At 39.4% G+C, this 22697-nt stretch overlaps 1 long non-coding RNA gene across 1 annotated transcript; it reads left to right on the top strand.

Moving 5' to 3' along the window:
* Nucleotides 1-12269: 12269 nt before the first annotated feature.
* LOC104242176 (uncharacterized) lies at nucleotides 12270-22356 on the top strand. The gene is made up of 3 exons (XR_714927.1): nucleotides 12270-12383; nucleotides 14803-14879; nucleotides 22215-22356. It is a non-coding gene; the product is annotated as an uncharacterized lncRNA (long non-coding RNA).
* Nucleotides 22357-22697: the final 341 nt, after the last annotated feature.

The raw sequence follows: 22697 nt of genomic DNA, 5'->3' as shown, positions 1-22697 counted from the left end.
GCTCACAAGGAGATTAGCAGCATTGAGCATATTCATTTCCGATCGTCGGAAAATTGTCATCGCTTCTTCGCACTACTAAAAAAGAAGAATAATTTCGAATGGACATTGGAATGTCAGCAAGCCTTGAAGGACTTGAAGAATTACTTGTCAAGCCCTCCGTTGCTCTCAAAACCAAAAGAAGGTGAAACATTGCTAGTCTACCTTGTGGTTTCAGAAGTTGCAATAAGTGCAGTTTTAGTCCGAGAGGACGAAAGTACGCAATCTCCCATTTATTATGTTAGCAAAATTTTAACGAGAGTAGAAACTCGCTACCCACATTTAGAAAACTGGCCTTAGCTCTCGTAATTGCCGCTCGAAAGCTAAGGCCCTACTTCCAGTGTCATCCGATAGCTGTGGTGATTACTTTCCCTTTGCAAAATTTCCTTCATAAACCCGAGCTCTCGGGTAGGTTGGCAAAATGGGACGTCGAAATGAGCGAGTTCGACATAGAATATAAACCGAGGATTGCATTTAAGTTGCAAGTCTTGGCAGACTTCGTGGCCGATTTTAGTCCGGGACTTTTGCCCCTGGCAACTAAGGAGGAAGTAATGGTATGGAATCGACATCGGGGGTTTGGATAGATGGAGCTTCCAATATAAAAGGGTCCGGGCTCGGGATAGTCTTAATCACACCACCGGGGAAACCCTAAGGCAAGCCATCAAAACGATCCCTTTAACTAACAATGAAGCAGAGTACGAAGCTTTAATTGTAGGGATCGAACTAGCTCGGGAACTTGACTCCGAGTTCATTGAAATCAAATGTGATTCGCAGTTGGTGATAATCAGGTCTACGAGATCTTTGACACCAAATAGGAACGTATGCAACAATACGTAGTAAAGGTTCAGGCTCTGTTGGCACAATTTCGGGACTGGTCAATTACTCATATCTTGAGGGAGGAAAACACGGAAGTAGATGCATTAGAAAACGTGGGCTCGTTGACAGAAATTAAGGGATCAGAATCTGGGACGATAGTGCAACTGATGAATTCAGTCCTGAATATAGATGTTTACTATGAGGTGAATTTAGCTAGTTTGGTTTGGGACTGGAGAAATGAAATATCGACTATCTTGAGCACGGGAAGTTGCCCGAAGACCCTATAGTATCACGAGCGTTAAGCACAAAAGTTGCATGTTATAGCTTCAGGAAAGGCCAATTGTATATAAAATCCTTCCAAGGCCCGTTGGCCCAGTGTTTAGAAGCGTCAGAAGCCAATTATGTCATGAGAGATGTCTATGAAGGGATATGCCGTAGCCACTCGGGAGCAGATTCTTTGGTGCTGAAATTAGTTCGGGCAGGATATTACTGGCCCCGCATGGAACAAGATGCCAAAGACTTTGTACGAAAATGTGATATGTTCCAACGCTACGTACTACTAGTACATCAACCGGTAGAACCCTTACATTCAGTTCTATCCCTGTGGCTATTCATGAAATAGGGGATGGACATAGTCGGACCGCTACCGCCAGATCCTTTAAAGGTAAGATTTCTTTTAGTTTTGATTGACTATTTTTCTAAATGGGTGGAAACAGGTCCTTATAAGAAGACGGAGAACGCGATGTGGTCGACTTCCTGTGGGAAAATTTTATTTGCAGGTTCAGAATACCAAAGTAGATAGCATGCGACAATGGGCCACAGTTTATCGATGCAAAAATTACAAACTTTCTTGAAGATTTGAAGATAAAAATGATCACCTCTTCACCTTATAATCCAAGCGCAAACGTTCAAGCAGAGTCAACAATCGAAGTGATTATCCAAACCTCAAGAAAAGGTTAGAAGCGGCAAAAGGCAATTGGCCTGAAGAATTGCCCGAAGTTCTATGGCCTACCGGACAGTGGTCAAATCGAGCACATGAGAGACTCATTTCTCCCTTATATACAGTGCAAAAGCTTTAATCCCGGTGGAAGTGGGGGAACCCACAGTGAGATATTTCAGGGTAGATGAATAATCAAACAACGAAGCAATGTTAATCAACTTGGAGCTGCTCGAAGACGCAGGGACTTGGTGCGTGTAAGAATGGCAGCTCAAAAGCAGAAAATGGAGCGATATTATAATTAGAGAGCCAATTTCCATTATTTCAAAATAGGAGATTCGGTTTTGAGGAAAGTAACTCAGAATACCCAGGAACTCAACGGAGAAAGCTGGGCCCGATGTAGGAAGGTCCCTAGTGGATTCCAGCTGTCACCGAGAAAGGTTCATACGATTTGGAAAACCAAAGTGGAGACAAGGTTCCCATCAATCGGAAGGTGGCATACCTCAAAAGATATTATTGCTGATGAACATTATCCGAGCGGAAAGTATGTGTTGCACTCTTTTTCCCTTCGTTTAGTTTTTGTCCCAATTGGGTTTTTCTGGCAAGGTTTTTAATGAGGCAGTGATAGAAAGCATACTACGAAGACATCAGTAATAAGACCTTCGAAAGCACGGCAAACAAGCATGTTTCCACTTGAGGATGGTTAGATAATCTTTGGCTCGATAGCAAATTCCCACTGCAAGTTAAGTTTGCTATCGGACAAAGGTTACCCGACCGTTCACGAGCACAAACCACTAGAGGATTGTTGGATAGTCCTTCTCCCGATAACATGGATTCCTAAGGGGAAGTAAGGTGTGTTTCCGAGTTAAGGATTATCTAGAAATTCATTGGTGGAATCTTTGAAGGCACAAGACTTCCAGTGTTCCAATTCGCATTCGAACACTAGGGGGATTTGTATACGCCATCAATAACAGCCACGTCAACAGGGAACAAAAATCTGGAAACATAACTATGTCATTGGGACTGGCAATTTCGTTTTAGCATAACAAATGCTTTCGTACTGTTGAAAATAGAAGGAATTAAATTAAATGAAATCCTTTTGTTTTTATCTTGTTTCTTGTCTGAACGATGAACTAACTTTGTTATTTGAAAGTTAAAAAAGTACTTCAAATGCTAGTGCCATAATTAACATGCGATGTCCTCTTCAAAAGTACCGTAAACATAAGAGGGTCCTCTCTTATTTAAACCCTCACGTTAAAGGGTTGGTTTCAGAAGAATTTATGCCCGAAATCAAAATGCCTTCGTGGAAAAAATGCCCCCGAAGACGTAAGGCAAAATACGCAAAAAAGTAAACTTGTGGAAACACTTATAGAAACCCTCATGTAAAAGGGATAATGCTCGGAATCAAAGTACGTCAAAGAAAATCCGAAACTATGCATAGCAAAGCACGAAATGAAAATGTGCGCAAAATTCTTAAGCAAATGCAAAGATTAAAGACTTGCATGGATATTCAAACGAAGATAAGACTCAAGAAATACTTGAGCAAAAATGTGTCTTTATTTACAAAAAACGTGCCAAAAATGGCAAGGATACAAGAATGGGAAAAAGAAAAGAAAAGCTAAACTGCAGCATCTCTAGAACCCAGAGGAAGAGAAGTGTTTATGCCCTCGGGAGAAGTAGGTGGATGCGCCGATGGCTCGACCTTTTCCCCAGTTTGGTCTTCAGCATCATCATCCTCCGATTCCTCTTTAGTTCCCTAATACTCTAAACCGGAACAAGAAGAACTAGAAGCATCAGACTGCACCGGGAGTTCATTTTTAGCAGCCAACTCAAGCTCTCGGGCCCTAGAAATTTCGGCATCAAAGTCAAGGATGCCTGCTTTGGCCTCTTCCAGGGTTTTTCTCCTTATACTGTACATGACGTAAGTTTTTTCAACAATGAGGGAAGCCGCTCGACGTTTGAGTTTTTCCTTGAGTTGGGTTACCTCCTCAAAGAGGCTTTTTCGGGCGGACCTAACGGATTTGAGGCTAATATCAAGGTCGCGGACAGTTGAACTAAAGATCCTACTATGCTCAACAGTTTTTCTGTACTTCTATTCCAACTGGGTTCACTTCGTCTCCATTGCAGCAAGCGCTTTGATTTTGGAGTCCAAGGTTGCTTATAATTCAATCACTTTTTCAGCAGCGGCAACCTCACACTCGGTTGCAGCAAGAACAACATCATGGACTTCAGCCATTTAGGCTTGGCCTCGTCAAATCTAACCCATAGCGGGCTAATTTATTGGCTAAGGGTTACCACCTCTTGCTCGCTTTGCTGCAAACGATCCTCCAAAACAACGACCTCAGTGGCTTTGGTTTCCAGTTCCGAGAGGCAGAGGACAGTCTGGTCCTGTTCCGCCAAAAGCTGATTCCGTTTAGAAGTAAGTGTCACACCTCCTTTTTACTACACCCTGCAAGGGCACGTAAAGGAGTTTTTCCAATTAAAGGACAATCGAAACGAGATTTAATTATTAACTATTCAGAGTCGCCACTTGGGATATTAATGGTGTCCCAAGTCACCGGTTGAATCCCGAATCGAGGAAATTTATGACTCTGTTACAGTCTGCGAACCAGAAATCCGAGTAAGGAATTCTGTTAACCTGGGAGAAGGTGTTAGGCATTCCCGAGTTCCGTGGTTCTAGCATGGTCGCATAACTGTTGCATTTGATTTTATCTGACTTTAATACATGCTAGCTTATGTGCCTTTTATTCGTAAACCGCTTTTTATCATTGTTTATTCTAAAAGAATTGCGACGTCGTGAAAACGCATTTCGAACCACGTCGCAATCAATGCACCCGTGGTAGTCGACACATTTCGACTTCGTCGAGATTTGGATTTGGGCCGCATCAATGCGCACCCGAATGTTAGAAAGTAATTTAATTAAATCGTGCCTAAAGATTCTAACGTATTATTATTTTGGGGAAGGCCGTAAAATTCACTAAACATCCCTCCCAAATTTTAATTATTTTAATAACCAATCGTTGAGGACCCCACAATTTATTTGTTTATTTGGCGAGACTCATCTCATTTTATTTTAAAGGCCAACTTAGAAGCAACTATATTTTTCTACTTATTTGTCTCGAAGAATCCTCATTATTTAAGGCTATGACTTTCAAGCCCGAGTTCAAACATCAAATAAAAATACAGAGAAAATTGGTCTTGAGCCCAGAGGGCCCAAATCACATAACGCATATGCTGTGAGCTCAAACTCCCGCAACTACAGGCATTGGGCCTGATGCTGTCCCAAAATTCGAACCCAACGACAGATATCTGTGAAGTCCAGGGATCGAGTCCTCGGGGCGCCATTCTGTTTAACTAGTTGCTTCAATCTATTAATGCCCCCAGGCCCAATTCAAGTCATCACTCGACCGCGACCGACCTGGGCTGCCTAATAACGCATCCAGGCCCAAATGGAAACCGACAGCCCAGTGGACATAAAGGGCAACTCAAGCAACTGTGATGCCAAAGTCTAGGATCAAATCCCAACCTGAATGACTACAACAACTGGCTATGAAGCCAACGTCGAGCTCAAATCACAACCATGAAGGGGCATGATGGGAAAATGTTACTCAAACTAGAAGACTAATTAATAATTATGATCGGAATTACTAACAGCTGATATGAATACTGCCATTCCAATTCAGGGATTCAACTTCTACTGCTATTCAACCAAATTAAACAATATTAATGATTGTCCAATTCAGATGCTCAAGATGAAGTTTCCAGGTAATGCAATAGCTTGACACATTTCCCAATTACACCTACTTGAAGCACAAACTAAGCTAACAATACACTAAACTACACCAAATAGACAATCACCAGTTCAAAAGGAGTCGAATTTGACTCTAAAATGAGCATTGATTTCACTCCAATTTTGTCATTACAACAGGGAGAGTTCAAACATGTACCTGGAAATGAAGCAAAATAAAAGGAAGAAGGAGTCAGCAGTGGCAAGCAAACGATCAGCAGTTGAAACCAACAACACAGGATCGATTTTGGACTTAAAACAGTATCACAACAGCCCAGGAATGAATGACAGAGGCCCTAGGGTGCTCTTTTAGCTAGACAATTCCTCTACTACCCTTACCCCTGTTTTGAAATTACCAATCCTTAAAGAACTACCATTTTTCCATGTCTAAACTACCCTTATTACCTCTTAAAATTACTAACCTCAGTTGGCTACACCAGACCCATTTACCCTTAGCTGAAGTTAACTAACAAATTAATTATTCAGCTATATCCAAACAGACTATCTTAAACACTATTTCAATTACTACTAAAATTGAACAAACAATTAATACTACCTGAAATCAGTCTCAAACGACTTCCAAATCCAACTTCATATAAACAGGACACATGTCAGTCTAATTATACCAATGACCCAATATTAAATAAGTATTCAAAATCTAAACAGAAGAAAGAATCAACATTAACCTAAACCTATAGCTAACAGTTAACAGACAGAATTGTATCGACCCAAAACTAATCGATTAAGACGATTCTAAAATTAAAACTATGATCGATTACTAAACAAAGCGTGAATCAAACCAAATTAGAACTAGAGATAGAAAAACTTTCTGACTAACACAAATGGAACGAAGAGCTAAAAGAAAGAAAATTAAACTATACTAATACACAAAATAAACACAAGATTAACAAGACACTTACCGAAATCAAAATAAAAAATTGTAACTAAACTTCACTCATGCAGAAAGGCAAAAAGGAAAAGAAAAATGAAAGTAAAAGAATGAAACAAGAAAACTCACTGAAGCACGAAAAACTCCGGCCAGTCGCTGACGTCCGAATCTTTCCAGATTTTTGACACATAACATCCCTAACCATGTGTTTTTACAAGAGAACACATGGTTAAGGATATTACGGTCTAAAATCACAAAGATTTTGGGTTAGGGTTTTGGTCGGAAACTCTTAGATTTGAAATTCGAGCCGCTTCACCGAGATTCGAATGAAGATGGTCATGGATTTGGGTTGAGGGAAGTCTGGGGATGGTGTGGTGTGATTTTGGGCTGGTTTGGGTGAGTTTGCGACTTGGCCGGAAAACTTCAATCGGAGATTCGACGAGCTCCGGCAATATTCGAGTGAAACCAATGGTAGGGATGGAAAGAGGGATTCATGGGGAATCTATGGTGTTAATTTGGGGCTTTTTGGCATGGAAATCGTTTGTCGGCGGCGAGGGGTTTGGTGGCGGCTTGGATTAGGGTTTGAGAGGAGAGGTAGGGTGAGGAAGACGAGGGACTGGGGGGGGGGAGGTAACATTTCAGACATATATATATATTAAAGAGTGGGGGCTTCTGGACCGTTCGATCTAACAACCTCGACAGATGAGATCTGACGCACTGAGAAACGGCGTCGTTTGGCTCCTCTTGGGACCGGACCAGGTTGGGCATAGCTGGGCTAATGGGGCGTGACTTGGGCCGGATTGGGAATTAAAGGATTTGGGCTGGCCTCTTTCATTGTTTTCATTTCTTTTATTTGACTTATTTTCTTTTTCTCTTTTCCTTGTTTTGTATTTTTTTTTTCATTTTATATATTTTCTGATTTTTATCAAAAATGCTGAAATAAAAACTCACAATCAAATTACATTAAAAAATATATTACTTAATTAATTCCTTAAAAAATGCAAACTAATACAAATTTAAACTAAAAATGCAAAACAGACCATTTTGTTATTTTCTTTATGTTTTGTTCTAAAACAAATTAACCCCTAATTAATCCTAAAATATGAAGTTAAATCCTAAATGCAAATGCCAAATGCATTTTTTTCGTATTTTCATATGAATAGAAATGCATAAATAAAATGCAAACAATTAACACAAAATGACACCAAAATTCACAAAAATTGTAAAAATAAAGAAAATTATTTTGTTTGAATTTTTGGGAATTATTCATATATAGGGCAAAAATCACGTGCTCACAGTAAGTTCCTCTTTCTCGCGAATCAGCTTCTGAAGACCTCCGAAGTAAGAAAGATGGCCTACAAAGCAAGAGAAGAAAAACTTAGAATATATTCATGCAAAGGTAGAAGAAATTACAAAGAAAGAACCGTGCCGTTGCGGCATTATGCATGGAATTGTTCAACATGCACTCTCGAGCCTTTTCCCAATCTTTATCTGAAGCCAGAGGCTTCAGATAGTTAGCAAGCACCACCGAGCGAAAAAGCAGATTGCAGCTGGTAGAGACTGAAATAGTAACATTCCTCCTCCTCTATGGATCTTCAGAAGGGGAAGCTTAATTTTGGCCCGAATTCCCATGAACTGGGGACTGGGGAAGAGGAACACCCTCTTCACGATCATGTACGGCCGGCGAAAATGATGTAGCAATTTTCTAGTGGAATATTTGATGAAGATGGAAGTGATGTAGCAGTTACTTGTGTTGGTGAGGATGGAGATAAAGATGATAGAGTCGAAGGATGAGAAGTAGCTGCATCAAATGCAATACTGGTAGATGGATGTTCCCCCTAGAGCTCTGAGACGTCGTCCTCGGTAGAGCGAGTTGGCATTTTCTACCAAATCAAACTCCCCCAGAGCGTTGTGATGTCGTCCTCGGTTGGAATAATTAACTCAGCAGATGGAGCATTCTGTTGAGTTGATGATAAACGTCACCTTCTGTGTAGAGAAGCCCCATCATCACTAGCTTATCCATCATCATCAATCACCATGATATCTATACCGGCCCAGGAGGAGGGCTATTGATCATGACTTCTGGAGATGACACGGGGGCAATAGTCTTCGCCTTCTTATTCTTTTCCTCGGCCGCAGAAGAACGCCTTCTCTTTGGTTGCTTGTTCTTTGGCCGGGGACTCCATAATGAAACACTTGTGCCTGAAGTAGGACTGGAGACACCTGCTCGAGTGAGCGCCTCCTGAAGTAGCCTCGCCGCATCAGCAGGATCAGCTAAAACGTTCTACTTGAGGACAATAACTGAACCTGCATGTAGACCTGATTTCAAGAAAAAGATTGAAGAAATTAGTCAAGTTCTTCACATCAAAAATTTAAAATAGGGTGAGTTTGAATTACCATGATTTTTGGCCTTCCACCCGTATTTAAGGGCCAGTTCTTTCCACAAGCGAGTTTCGAGTGTCGTAACGTCCAAGATCTTCTGAACCCACCAGTCCAGGCCTTTCACCGCCGGTGGGATCCATCGAGTTGCTTAAATATACGAAGGATGAAGAATCAATATAGGCATAAAAGAATATTTAGCGAAAGAAAATATACAAATTAGAGGTCTTACGAGTGCAATTCCAAGCTACCGAAAAGGATGATGCCATTGTCGGAATGGTATTATTGGTGGCAATTGTAATGAACTATTCTGTCCACCCACGATTGTTATCATCATCCATACTAGTCAACAGAGTATGATGACCACGTTTACAGAGGTTTATCATACCCTCCCCTTCTCTCCGGAAAATCTTTGGGGAGTAAAGATTCATCATAAACCTCTGAAGGGCTAGTATGGATGATTAACATCATTGCTCCCCTTCTCCAATTTCCTGGAATAGGCGTCGAAGGCAGGCAACCGTTCTCCACACTGAAGGGATAACTTGTGCTAATCATACTTGGTAACGAAGACAAAACTATGCAATCACGGAATCAAGCTCTCCACTCAAAGAAAACACACCCAAAGTAAAGGAATACGTGTAAAAATATGTAAAACCTTCCCTGGGAAGGGTCACTCGCTCCAATAGCTCAGGAGCAATGATGTCCAACTCATGGCAGCGACAGTCTTCCTTCATAGTAGGAATACTGGAAGAGCGAATTGATGAAGGATACCTACTGACAGCCCATGAACGAGGGTTAGCAGTCGGGAATTTCTCTTCGAAATATTTTGTGATGTTAAGACTTCGGAGGATGATGGAACCTACCGTTGAAGGAGCAGAGTCCTCAGCCTTGTTCTTTTTCTTTGAAAAACCAGCACACTTGGAAGAAGAAGCCATTGAATAAGAAGAAGGAGAAAGGTTTTGGTTCGAAGAGAATTAAGGAAAAGATGGAAAACAAAAGATGCAAGTTAGAAGTTTAAGAAATTATGGGGTACATAGGAAAAGGGTGATGCGTATAAGTAACATTTTGTCGGCTAAATTCATGGTCATGATTATCTCGATAAATGGCAAATGTTGTGCTGAATCATGGGATGACGAGTGTTGGGGGCATTAAATGTAGAGAGACGTGCGTCTAATCAACTGTCAGAAGCCTGCAAAGAGAATTATAGTAATTCCCGCCAAAAGAAGTATTTTTACCAACTTCCCAATAACACAAAATTGTGTCACCGAAAAGCAGTCTGTATAGAAAAAATATGATATGGCACGTCGTCATCTAAAGGAAAGACACGTGGAGCCAGTCACCGAACGCAACTATTTCGCTTGTCACCGGAAGAGAATGTTAATAAAGGTGTATTAAATACTTTGCGTCCGGTAGCATTTAATAGAGAATATTCTGCAGCATTAAGAACAACATCCCGTTACAAAAAATTTGGCATTTATTTCTACCGTTACACCTTCATCAATGGCCCTTATAATTGGCATTAAAGGAGGACACGATCCTAGGACTTCCTTCCCTAGACACAACTATAAATAGAGAGCTCAACTATCATTGTAAACGACACAATTTTCCTGGCTAATTGATACTACATTCTATACAAAGCTTAATACAATTTAGCTTTCTTCCTTTTGATCTCATCATTGTTGTGCCCAAAAATCTTGTTCCCGGATTCGCCAATTCTGTTATTTCAACTACATTTTAAGGCTAAGTATTATATATTTCTTCAGTTATTTCATTATTTTCAGGATCAAATTAGTTCACTTGTCTAGAAACCACGTATAAATTCAACTGTAGCATTTTGCGGGTAAATATTGAACAAGTTAAGAGGTTCAACATTTAATATTTATACAAAAAAAAAAAAGATTAGCCATATATATATTGTAATTTTCGATGAAAAGGGTTCCGCTATACCGTCTGTCCACCTAGCTCCCGCCCTGTGTATATGCAATCACAACCAAACAATAGAAGACCTTTAGATTTAATAAATTAGATTCACATATACACACACATTTGTGTATTGCCGTGTGTGTTATTAGAAGCCTCCACCTTAAAGTCATCAAAGTAACTGTTATATTATATGTTGAATACTAAAACATTAGCAGGTGAAGAAAAAGGAGGAAGAGTTCTGTTGGGTTAATTACTACTGAATATATTTTGAAGGTATATATATATATATATATATATATATATATATATATATATATATAAGAAACATATTAATTAGAAATATAATTTGATGCAATATTGAAGGCATATATTTTAAATTGATATATCATGTACAATTTTCTAAAATAAAAATTGTGTTCCCTTCTAATCAAGCAAACAACGATCATCTTGCAATATTAAAGTTTAAGTAAGGCAAAATTAAAATACATTAATCTGAAAATTGAGGCAAATTCACGGCATAAATTGTTCACTTAGAACCAAATTGAATGATTCATGCCTTACTTGAAAACAAATGAAATTAAAAAGTCTTTCGGATAAGAGTTTCTCTCTCAAAAAATAAATCCCCAACTCTATGAAACTCCAAACACAATACCACCCAAACCTTCAGACATTGAACTTGATAAGTCCATACAAAATAGCCTAGAGAAAAACATCCTTCAAAGATATATTAACAACCTCTAATCCAATGACCTTTGCACCAAATGTGAATCAGTCCAACATGGAACTGTCAGAAACTCCCTCAGAAGAAGGAGCGTTCGAGCATTCAATGATATTTAACACCCGAGGCATTAAAATTATCTCGTTAACAGAGGAAGATAGGCAACGAATTTATGAGCCCTGGAAATGTTCTATCAATGTGAAGCTAGTGGGAAAACGTATGTTACACCACTACTTAAAAAAGAAGATTCAAGAATTATGACGGCCAACGGAGGACTTCTCACTAATTGAACTTGGAGAAGACTATTACATAATCAAATTAAAAAAAAACGTGCATAAGGAAAAGGTTATTCATCAAGGATCGTGGTTCATCAATGGTCACTTTCTTTTCATTGCAAGGTGGAAGCCAAATTTTGTGGCCACAAAAGAAAAATTAACTACCTCGGCAGTATGGATTAGGCTTCCTCAATTGTCAACAGAATTTTATGATGGTAAAATCCTGGAAAAGATTGGAAATGCAATTGGACACCTACTAAAAATTGGTGATTGTACATCAACCACGCTAAGGGGCCGTTATGCAAGGCTTTGTGTGGAACTTTCACTTGAAATTCCAGTCCAATCTTTCCTATATGTTGGCCACCACAAGCAATAAATCCATTATGAGGGATAAAACTTCCTTTGCAAAAATTGTGGAAGACTTGGCCACACATAAGGACAATATATTTATATTAAACAGAATATCAAAGACAATACGGATCCAGCTAAAGAACAACCTACAACAAAGATGGAAAACCCACAAGAGGAGTGGAAAACAGTCACTTTCATCAAAGGAAGAAAGCAAGGAGTAAGAGGTAATCAACAATCCAGCAACAATACAATCAAGAACACCAATGGCTCAGGTATCTTGGTTAAATTGTTCAACGCTAATACTAATAAGTATTTTGATACTCAAATGTTACAATATAAATCCAAAGATCCTACAAAATCCCTAGAAAAAAATGGTGCAAAGAATCCGGCCATCATGGTTAAGGAACAAACCACTATTCCAATAAAAAATAATTTCTCTCTCTTGGATAGTGAGCAAATGGTTTTAGAAAAAACACATAAAAAAATTAATAATACAAAAATAAATATTAGCCATGCAAATGAACACATGTCCACTCCAAATGTGGACATTGACATGCCGGAAACTAACGTGCCTACTCCAAATAAAAAGGATTATAGTGACATGCAACAAATTACACTAGTTGACAAAATTAATCCCACTACTAAGAATAACCTTACCGCACCTATTAACCAACAAAACTAATAAATTGGTAATAACCCTTCTTTAACCAAAAATAATGAACAAAATCTCTCTTTTAGATATGAAAACAATCCTACCCCCAAACATGTCATCCAAATGGCATCTAAAGATAGCAGAAATGCACAAATGTCCTCCACCCTAGAACACGAAAAAGATACTATATCCATGGAGGATCAACTTATAAAACAAAATATTGGGCACCCAAAAGCCATGCAATTGGAAGCCCCAATCATTACCCTAGTAACACCCGGTAAATTTGAATCGGTTGTTGATGCATTAAATGAGTATTAACGTAATGGTAATCAACTTGTCATGATAATAAGTGTACGATGCATATCATAAGTGATTTAGGGTCCAAGGAGATACCTAAGTCTTAGCCAAGTCGGAAAATTACATGATAGACTAAAATTCCAAATGAGTGCGCACACGACCATATTTTCGACGAGCATATATACAGACATATAAGGTTTTATATGATTCAACACCTATCAAATGAAAGGTATTTGAGTCTAGTTTCTAATTATTCAAACCGTTCGTCATTTAGACTTTCCTACAAGAAGTTATGACCAAATTACCAAAGGCTGGCAGAGGACTTCACGCATGCGAAACATCCGAGGTCGCATCCGAAAAGAGGGGCTGACAGTGAAGTGCTACCATATCATCCGCGTAGCATCCAAGCTCCTGAGTGGATGACTGCTCGGATGCAAAGTATCCACGTCTATGTCTAAAATCTGGGTTTATAAACACAATTTCGGGATTCATTTTTCCCATTCTATTTGGACGACCCTTGGGGTTCGTCTTCACCCACTCAAGAGAACCAACTCCTATCCTCTACAAGATAAGCAATCCCCATTATCTTGGTGTGAAATTCCATTATTTCTATACTAGTATTGATGAAATCAACACATAACATATATAGATCTTCAAGAAATTTCTTCAAGAACTCAAAGGAGGTTTTTGTAAGATTTTTTCCATAAAGGTAATCCTACACCCTTAGACTTACATGTATGGATTTATTAAGGGGATATGAGTATGAATAAGTAATAGAACTCTTGGTATGGTTATTGGAAGCCATTAAATTTCCAATTTAATTACATAATTATTGTAGAGATAGAATAGATGATTATTTAATGGAACTTTGTTGGTTGGGTGTGGATGGATGGTCACATATGTGATGTTGAAAGTTATAAATTGGTTAATCATGATGGTGAGATAAATTGTTGATGAATGGTAGTAGTTGGATGAACTAAATATATGGTGATGAGATGTAGAAATTTATACCTACAAGGTGTTTGATAATATGCCTAAATGACTTAAGTTATAGAATTTGTTACTAATATTGGTTCCATTAGATGTTGCTATTGTAGATTGAAAGTTCTTAGTGTTGTGGATCATTGTAGTATTACTAAGGGGCAAAATAGAGGTATGTGAGGCTAACTCTTTACGTTTGGGAATGTCTATGATTCTCCTTACGTCCCATTCATTATGACTATTACTAGTTTCCTCAGAAATTAATTATGCCTAGTTCCATGAATAGTAGCAGAACTTCTTTTCTCTAGATGGCATAGTTTCATAATCATTCGATATTCTATGAGTTTCAATTGTGACAAATCAACTTATTATGAATACACATCTCGACTTAGCCCTATTCATTATTCTGGAATCATGTATTTCAGTATGATGTATTGTAGTATGATTTTCAGTTCCTGATTCTAAGTTCCTGAATATTGAACACCTGTATTTGGGCCTGAGGCCGCAGTTATGTATACGTATACTTGGTCCCAAGGCCGCAGTTTGTGCATATATATATATATATTGGGCCTGAGGCTGCAGTCTATTTATTCTGATAAATAGTTGGTTCATCATTCAGAAGAGGGAGTATTCATAACCTTACTTCCTATGTTTAGTTCAGTTATCAGTTATTAGTTTCGGTTACAGTATTTACAGTTCTTTCCTTCGGTTGTTTTACATACCAGTACAATTCAAATGTACTGACATCCCTTTTTGCCCAGGGCCTGCATATTGAGATACAGGTAACGATCTATCGGTTGACGACTCTGCTTGCTAGGACATCTCATATCAGCTATTGGTGAGCCCTAGCCTTTTGGGGCATTATCCCCCCCTTTTTCAGTCATTACAGTATTTCAGTTAATAAGGTATACCGGGGACCTTGTCTCAGTAAATAGTTAGCATTTTAAGTATTCTTTAGAGGCTTCGTAGACCATAACCCAGCCAGTCAGATATTAGTAGGCTTTTATGTGTTAGCCATGTCTGCTACTCGTTTATACTTGCAAACCTTTTAGCATTTTCCGCATCTATGATATTTACATCTAACTTACAGTTATACCACATGTTGATCCAGCCATATAGATGGTTCGCTTGGTCACATGCAGTTAGGCACCAAGTGCCGTGTTATGCCCATGCCATGGTTTGGGGCGTGACAAATCTTGGTATCACAGCCCAGGTTCAGGAGTCCTAGAGAGTCTATGAATCCGCATCCAGTAGGGTCACTTTTATGTGTATGTGTATGTGCGCCACACGTGTAAACAGTTGACCACCAAGACATCTAGGATTGTTCCATTTTTTCGTACTCTAGATCATGTAGTTAGATCTATGCTTTTAGGAATCTTTCTAACTCGTGCGAATTGAATATTTCAGAAAAATGTCTGCAAAGAGAAAGTACACTAGGAGGGCCTCAACTACTAGCCAGGGATGACTAATGTTGTTCAAGAGGAGGAGACTCTGGCCCCGGGGGTTGCATCGGGCTCAGTGCCCACTGCTTCAGACATGGATGTCAGGGGAGCTATCCAGTTGCTCACCCAGATTATGGCTACCCAGTCTCAAAGGCAGGGAACAAGTTCTGTTCATGAGATGGGTAGTTCCAGGTCTAGGGAATTCCTCAACATGAAACCTCCAATATTCATAGGGCCAAAAAGACGAGGATCCACAAAACTTCATTGATGAGGTTCAGAAGATATTTTGATTGATGCATGCTACAGACACTGAGGCCGCAGAGCTTGCTGCGTACCAGTTGAAGCATGTTGCCAGCACTTGGTATGAAACATGGGAAGAGTCCTGAGGGGAGGATGCGGCTTCTGCAGCTTGGAAGGAGTTTACATATGCATTTCTTCAGCATTTTCTACCCATTTAGGTCTTGGAAGCTAAGGCTTTGGAGTTTGAGAGACAAAAACAGAATGATATGAGTGTGAATGAGTACTACCTCAAGTTCGTCTCTCTGGCTAAGTATGCTCCGAAAATGGTACGTGATATGAGGGCCAGAGTTAGGCGGTTTGTTTTGGGGCTTTCAGATGACTTGTTTGCTGATGCTAATATAACTGCTCAGAATAATGACATGACCATCACTAAGATGGTTGCCTATATTCAAGGGAACAAAGACAGGTTGAAGGAAGAAGAGCGGCTACAGAGAGAGAAGGATAGGGAATTCAGCAAGAGAGCTAAGTTTGTAGGAAATTTCAACCATGGGGAATCTCAAACAGGAGGCAATCGCCAGTTTTCAAGAAATCAAATTTAGGACCTGCTCCATCTTCAGCTAGTGCACCAGTTCAGAGGTCAAAGTTCAACAAGAAAAACCAGAATTTCAAAACAGCAGACTCACAGTCACAGGCTAGTCTGGGCTACAGAGTCCCTAGTTTCCCTATTTGCAACATGTGTGGTAAGAGGCACCCAGGGTTGTGTTGTTCGGGCACAAATAGTTGCTTTGAGTGTGGTCAGTAGGGCCGTTTCTTGAGGGATTGTCCATCAACAAAGAAGAACAGTTGAGGCAATATAGCTCAGTCCACTAATTCAGCAGCCCCTCATAACTCTCATGCCCAACAATGGTGTGGTGCAACAAAGTCTAGTAATGCAGGCGGTGGTCGAAACCACTTGTATACCCTGGCAGACCGTTAGGATATGGAGGCTCGAGGAGATGTTGTCACAGGTATGCTAACGATATTCACGTTTGATGTCTACGCTCTTATAGATCAGGGATCTACCCTATTGTATTTAACTCCATATATTGCTAAGAAATTTGGGATAGAACCAGAACAGTTGTGTGAACCTTTTGAAGTATCCCCTCTAGTTGGAGAATCAGTTATAGCAAGATGTATCTATAGGGGATGTCCAGTTAAAGTGTATCATCGCCTTACTGTAGCATACTTAATAGAATTGGAGATGGTAGACTTCGGTGTGATCATGGGCATGGATTGGTTAGAGTCTTGTTATGACACGGTGGGTTGTAGAACCAAAATAGTGAGTTTTGAATTTCCGGTGAACTAGTCTTAGAATGGAAGGGTGATGCAGTAACACCTAGGGGTAGGTTTATTTCCTATCTTAAAGCCAGAAAGATGATCTCCAAAGGATATATCTATCACCTGATTCGGGTTAAGAATGCAGATGCTCAGATTCCTACTCTCTAGTCAGTACCGATTGTAAATGAGTTCCCAGAAGTGTTTCCCGAAGATCTTCCCGGAGTCACTCCCGATAGAGAGATTGACTTTGGAATTGATCTACTCCCCGACACTAAGCCTATATCTAGTCCACCTTATAGAATGGCTCCGACAGAGTTGAAAGAGCTAAAAGTCCAGTTGAAAGATCTTCTAGATAAGGGATTCATAAGGCCAAGTGTCTCACCTTGGGGCGCATTGGTCTTGTTTGTTCGAAAGAAGGATAGGTCTTTGTGCATGTGCATTGACTATCGTCAGTTGAATAAAGTCACTATCAAGAACAAGTACCCTCTTCCTAGAATAGATGATTTATTTGATCAACTTCAGGGTGCCTAGTGTTGTTCCAAGATTGACCTCAGATCGGGATACCATCAGTTGAAGGTTAAGGAAGTCGATATTCCAAAAACAACTTTCAGGACTCGGTGTGGGCATTTCGACTTTTTCGTATTGTCATTTGGTTTAACGAATGCACCAATAGCTTTCATGGACCTTATGAATATGGTCTTCAAGCCCTATCTTGATTGTTTCATTATTGTGTTTATTGATGACATCTTGATTTATTCCCGTAGTGAGATTGACCATGCAGAACATCTCAAAATTGTGTTACAGACATTGTAGGATCACAATCTATATGTGAAATTTTCTAAGTGTGAATTCTAGCTGAAATCAGTAATGTTTTTGGGCCACATCATCTCAGGGGAAGGCGTGAAGGCAGACTTTCAGAAAATAGAGGTAGTGAAGAATTGGCCTAGACCCACCTTAGTGCCCGATATAAGAAGTTTCTTAGGTATAGCAGGCTATTATAGGCATTTCGTAGAGGGATTTTCTTCTATCTCATCCCCTTTGACTAGATTAACTCAGAAGAATGTCAAGTTTCAATGGTCGGACGCTTGCGAGAAAAGTTTCGAGGAGTTAAAGAAGAGGTTGACTTCAGCTCCAATCTTGACACTGCCGGAAGGAACTGAAGGGTACGTTGTTTATTGTGATGCTTCGGGGGTTGGTCTGTGGTGTTTATTAATGTAGCATGGTAAATTCATAACCTACGCATCGAGACAACTCAAGGCTCGTGAGAAGAATTATCCGACTCATAATCTTGAATTAGCAGTTGTGGTGTTTGCGCTTAAGATCTAGTGCCGTTATTTGTATGGGGTGCATGTTGATATTTTTACAGATCACAAGAGCCTCCAGTACATCTTCAAGCAAAGAGAATTGAATATACGTTAGAGTAGGTGTCTCGAATTGCTTAAAGATTATGATGTTGATATCCTCTATCATCTGGGGAAGGCCAATGTTGTAGCCGATGCTCTCAATCGGCGTCCTATCGGAAGCTTAGCTCATGTTGAGGCAGACAAGTGAAATATGATGAAGGAAGTCCACCTCTTAGCAAGTATAGGAATTCAACTTTTGGACTCCGAAGATGGTGGCGTTGTTCTTCAGAACAGGGCTGAATTCTCCTTAGTATCCGAAGTGAAGAAAAAGCAGTTTGGTGATCCCTACTTATTGCAGCTGAAGGAGGGAATTTACAAACACAAGACTACAACTTTTGAACAATGGATAAATGATGGCACATTGAGGTACAAAGGCAGACTATGCGTTCCAGACGTAGATGGGCTCAGAGAGAGGATTATGTCAGAAGCTCACGATTCCAGGTATTCTATTCACCCAGGTTCCACAAAGATGTATCATGATCTTAAGGAGATTTATTGGTAGAACGATATGAAAAAGAACATAGCAGATTTTGTGGCTAAGTGTCCAAACTGTCAGCAGGTGAAAGTCGAACACCAGAGGCCTAGTGGTTTAACCTAGAGCATAGAAATTCCCATTTAAAAATGGGATATGATAAACATGGAGTTCATAATAGGTCTACCTTGCTCATTTTGGAAGCATGATTCGATTTGGGTGGTTGTAAACCGGCTTACCAAGTCAGCTCACTTCTTGCCAGTGAAGACTATGGATTCAGCTGAGGATTATACCAAGTTGTATATCCAAGAAATTGTTCGATTACATGGGACTCATTTGTCCATCATCTCAGATCATGGTGCTCAGTTCACAGCGAACTTTTGGAAATCTTTTCAGAAGGGGTTGGGCACAAGAGTGAACCTCAGCATCGCTTTTCATCCTCAGATAGATGGCCAGGTGGAACACACCATTTAGACTCTTGAGGATTTGTTAAGAGCGTGTGTTATCGATTTTAAAGGTAATTGGGACGATCATCTACCCCTAATTGAGTTTGATTATAATAACAGATATCACTCTAGTATTATGGGCGAAGGTATAGATTATCAATTGGTTGGTTCGATGTTGGCGAAACAGAGTTTTTAGGACCCGATTTGGTCTATCAGGCGATGGAGAAAGTCAATTTGATTCAAGAGCATTTGAAGACGACTCAGAGTCGCCAAAAGTCCTATTCTGACGTGCGACATAGAGACCTAGATTTCAAGTGGATGATTGGGTGTTTTTGAAAGTTTCGCCTATCAAAGGCGTTATGAGATTTGGGAAGAAGGGGAAGATTAGTCCTCGCTATATTGGTCCATATAGAATCCTGCAAAGGATTGGGCAGGTGGCTTATGAGTTAGAATTGCCACAAGAATTTGCTGCTGTACGCCTAGTGTTTCACATGTCTATGTTAAAGAAATTCATAGTAAACCCTTCTCTTATGGTTCCTATGGAGACTATAGGGGTTAAAGATAGCCTGACTTACATAGATATTCCAGTGGCTATCCTTGATCGTAAAATCCGCAAGCTCAGAACTAAGGAAATTGCTTCAGTGAAAGTGCTTTGGAGATATCAAAAGGTTGAAGAGGCAACGTGGGAAGCCGAAGAAGACATGAAGTCTAGATATCCCCATCTCTTTGAAGAGCAAGAAGAGTATCCAGACGGTAACTAACCTTCTCCCTCAGACCTTATATAACAATCTCCATGTCTTTTAGTGTTTAGCCAGTTTAGTAGCCATTCAGTCTAGTACCTATTTAGTTTAGTATCTCATTAGTTCAGTAATCTTGTATTCAGTTAGTTTACTATGAAAGTGTTAATGAATGTTCATTTTCCCACCAGACCCATTTAAGGTCCGGAGATAGCTGAAGATACAGCAAGGACAATCATTCGAGGACGAATGATCCCAAGGGGGAGATAATGTAACACCCAGTAAATTTGAATCGGTTGTGGATGCATTAAATGAGTATTAACGTGATGGTAATCAATTTGTTATGATAATAAGTGTACGAGGCATATCAAAAGTAATTTAGGGTCCAAGGAGATACCTAAGTCTTAGCCAAGTCGGAAAATTACATGATAGACTAAAATTCCAAATGAGTGCGCAAAAGACCATATTTTCGATGAAAATATATACAGATATATCAGGTGTTAGATGATTAAAAACCTATCAAATGAAAGGTCTTTAAGTCTAGTTTCTAACGCTTCAAACCGTTTATCATTTGGACTTTCCTACAAGAAGTTATGAACAAATTACCAAAGGTTGGTGGAGGACTTCGCGGATGTGAAGCATCCGAGGCCGCGTCTGAAAAGAGGGGATGGCAGTTAAGTGCTGCCATAACATCCAAGCTCTTGAGCGGAGGAGTGCTCGGATGCAAATCATCCACGTTCGCGTCCGAAATCTGGGCTTATAAACAAAATTTCGGGATTCATTTAACCCATTCTATTTGGACGACCCTTGGGGTTCTTCTTCACCCACTCAAGAGCACCAACTCCTACCCTCTTCAAGGTAAGCAATCCCCATTATTTTGGTGTGAAATTTCATCATTTTTACACTAGTATTGATGAAATCTACACATAACATATATAGATCTTCATGAAATTTCTTAAAGAACTCAAAGGAGGTTTTTGTTAGATTTCTTCCAAAAAGGTAATCCTACACACTTAGACTTACATGTATGGATTTATCAAGGGAATATGAGTATGAATAAGTAATAGAACTCTTGGTATGGTGATTGGAAGCTATTAAATTCCCAATTTAATTACATAGCTATTATAGAGATAGAATAGATGATTATTTAATGGAACTTTGTTGGTTGGGTGTGGATGGATGGTCATATATGTGATGCTGGAAGTTATAAATTGGTTAATCATGATGGTGGGAAAAATTGTTGATGAATGATGGTAGTTGGATGAACTAAATATATGGTGATGATGTAGAGATTTATGCGTACAAGGTGTTTGATAATATGCCTAAATGGCTTAAGTTATGTAATTCGTTACTAATATTTGTTCCATTGGATGTTGCTATTGTAAATTGAAGGTTCTTAGTGTTATGGATCATTGTAGTATCACTAAAGGGCAAAATTAAGGTATGTTAGTCTAACCCTTTACATTTGGGAATGTCTATGATTCTCCCTACGTCCCATTCATTATGACTATTACTAGTTTCCTCGAAAAGCAATTATGCCTAGTTCTATGAATAGTAGCAGAACTTCTATTCGCTAGATGGCATAGTTTCATAATCATTCGATATACTATGAGTTTCAATTATGACAAATCAATTTATTTCGAATACACATCTCAATCTAGCCCTATTCTTTATTCCGATATCATGTATTTTAGTATGATGTATTGTAGTATGATTCTCAGTTCCTGATTCTAAGTTCCTGAATGTTGAACACCTGTATTTGGGCCTGAGGCCGCAGTTATGTATACGTATACTTGGGCCTGAGGCCACAGGTATATGCATATATATATATATATATATATATATATATATATATATATATATATATATATATATATATATATATTGGGCCTGAGGCGGCAGTCTATTTATTCTGATAAACAGTTGGTTCATCATTCAGAAGATGGAGTATTCATAACCTTACTTCCTATGTTTTGTTTAGTTATCAGTTATCAATTATCAGTTATCAGTTTCAGTTACAACATTTACAGTTCTTTCCTTCAGTTGTTTTACATACCAATGCAATTGAAATGTACTGACGTCCCTTTTTGCTCGGGGCTTGCATCTCGCGATGCAGGTAATGATTTACAGGTTGACGACTCTGCTTGCTAGGACATCTCATATCAGCTATTGGTGAGCCCCAGTCTTTCTGGGCATTATCCCTCCCTTTTTCAGTCATTATAGTACTTCAATTAATAAGGTATACCGGGGACCTTGTCCCGGTAAACAGTTAGTATTTTCAGTATTCTTTAGAGGCTTCGTAGACCATAACCCAGCCAGTCAGATATTAGCAGGCTTTTATGTGCTAGCCTTATCGGCTACTCGTTTATACTTGCAGACCTTTCAATATTTTCCGCATCTATAATATTTCAGTCAGACTCCTTAGTAGATCATCATGTTATATATTTACATCTAGCTTACAGTATACAACATGTTGATCCAACCATACAATTGGCTCGCTTGGTCACATGCAGTCAGGTACCGAGTGTCGTGTTACGCCTAGGCCATGGTTCGGGACGTGACAAAGCTTGGTATCAGAGAAGACACAGACTCATTCAAT

This window comes from Nicotiana sylvestris, chromosome 1 (genome assembly GCF_000393655.2).
Source record: "Nicotiana sylvestris chromosome 1, ASM39365v2, whole genome shotgun sequence".
Lineage (NCBI taxonomy): Eukaryota > Viridiplantae > Streptophyta > Magnoliopsida > Solanales > Solanaceae > Nicotiana > Nicotiana sylvestris.
The sequence above is the reverse complement of the archived record's forward strand: the minus strand, read 5'-3'. Positions and strand labels throughout refer to the sequence as shown.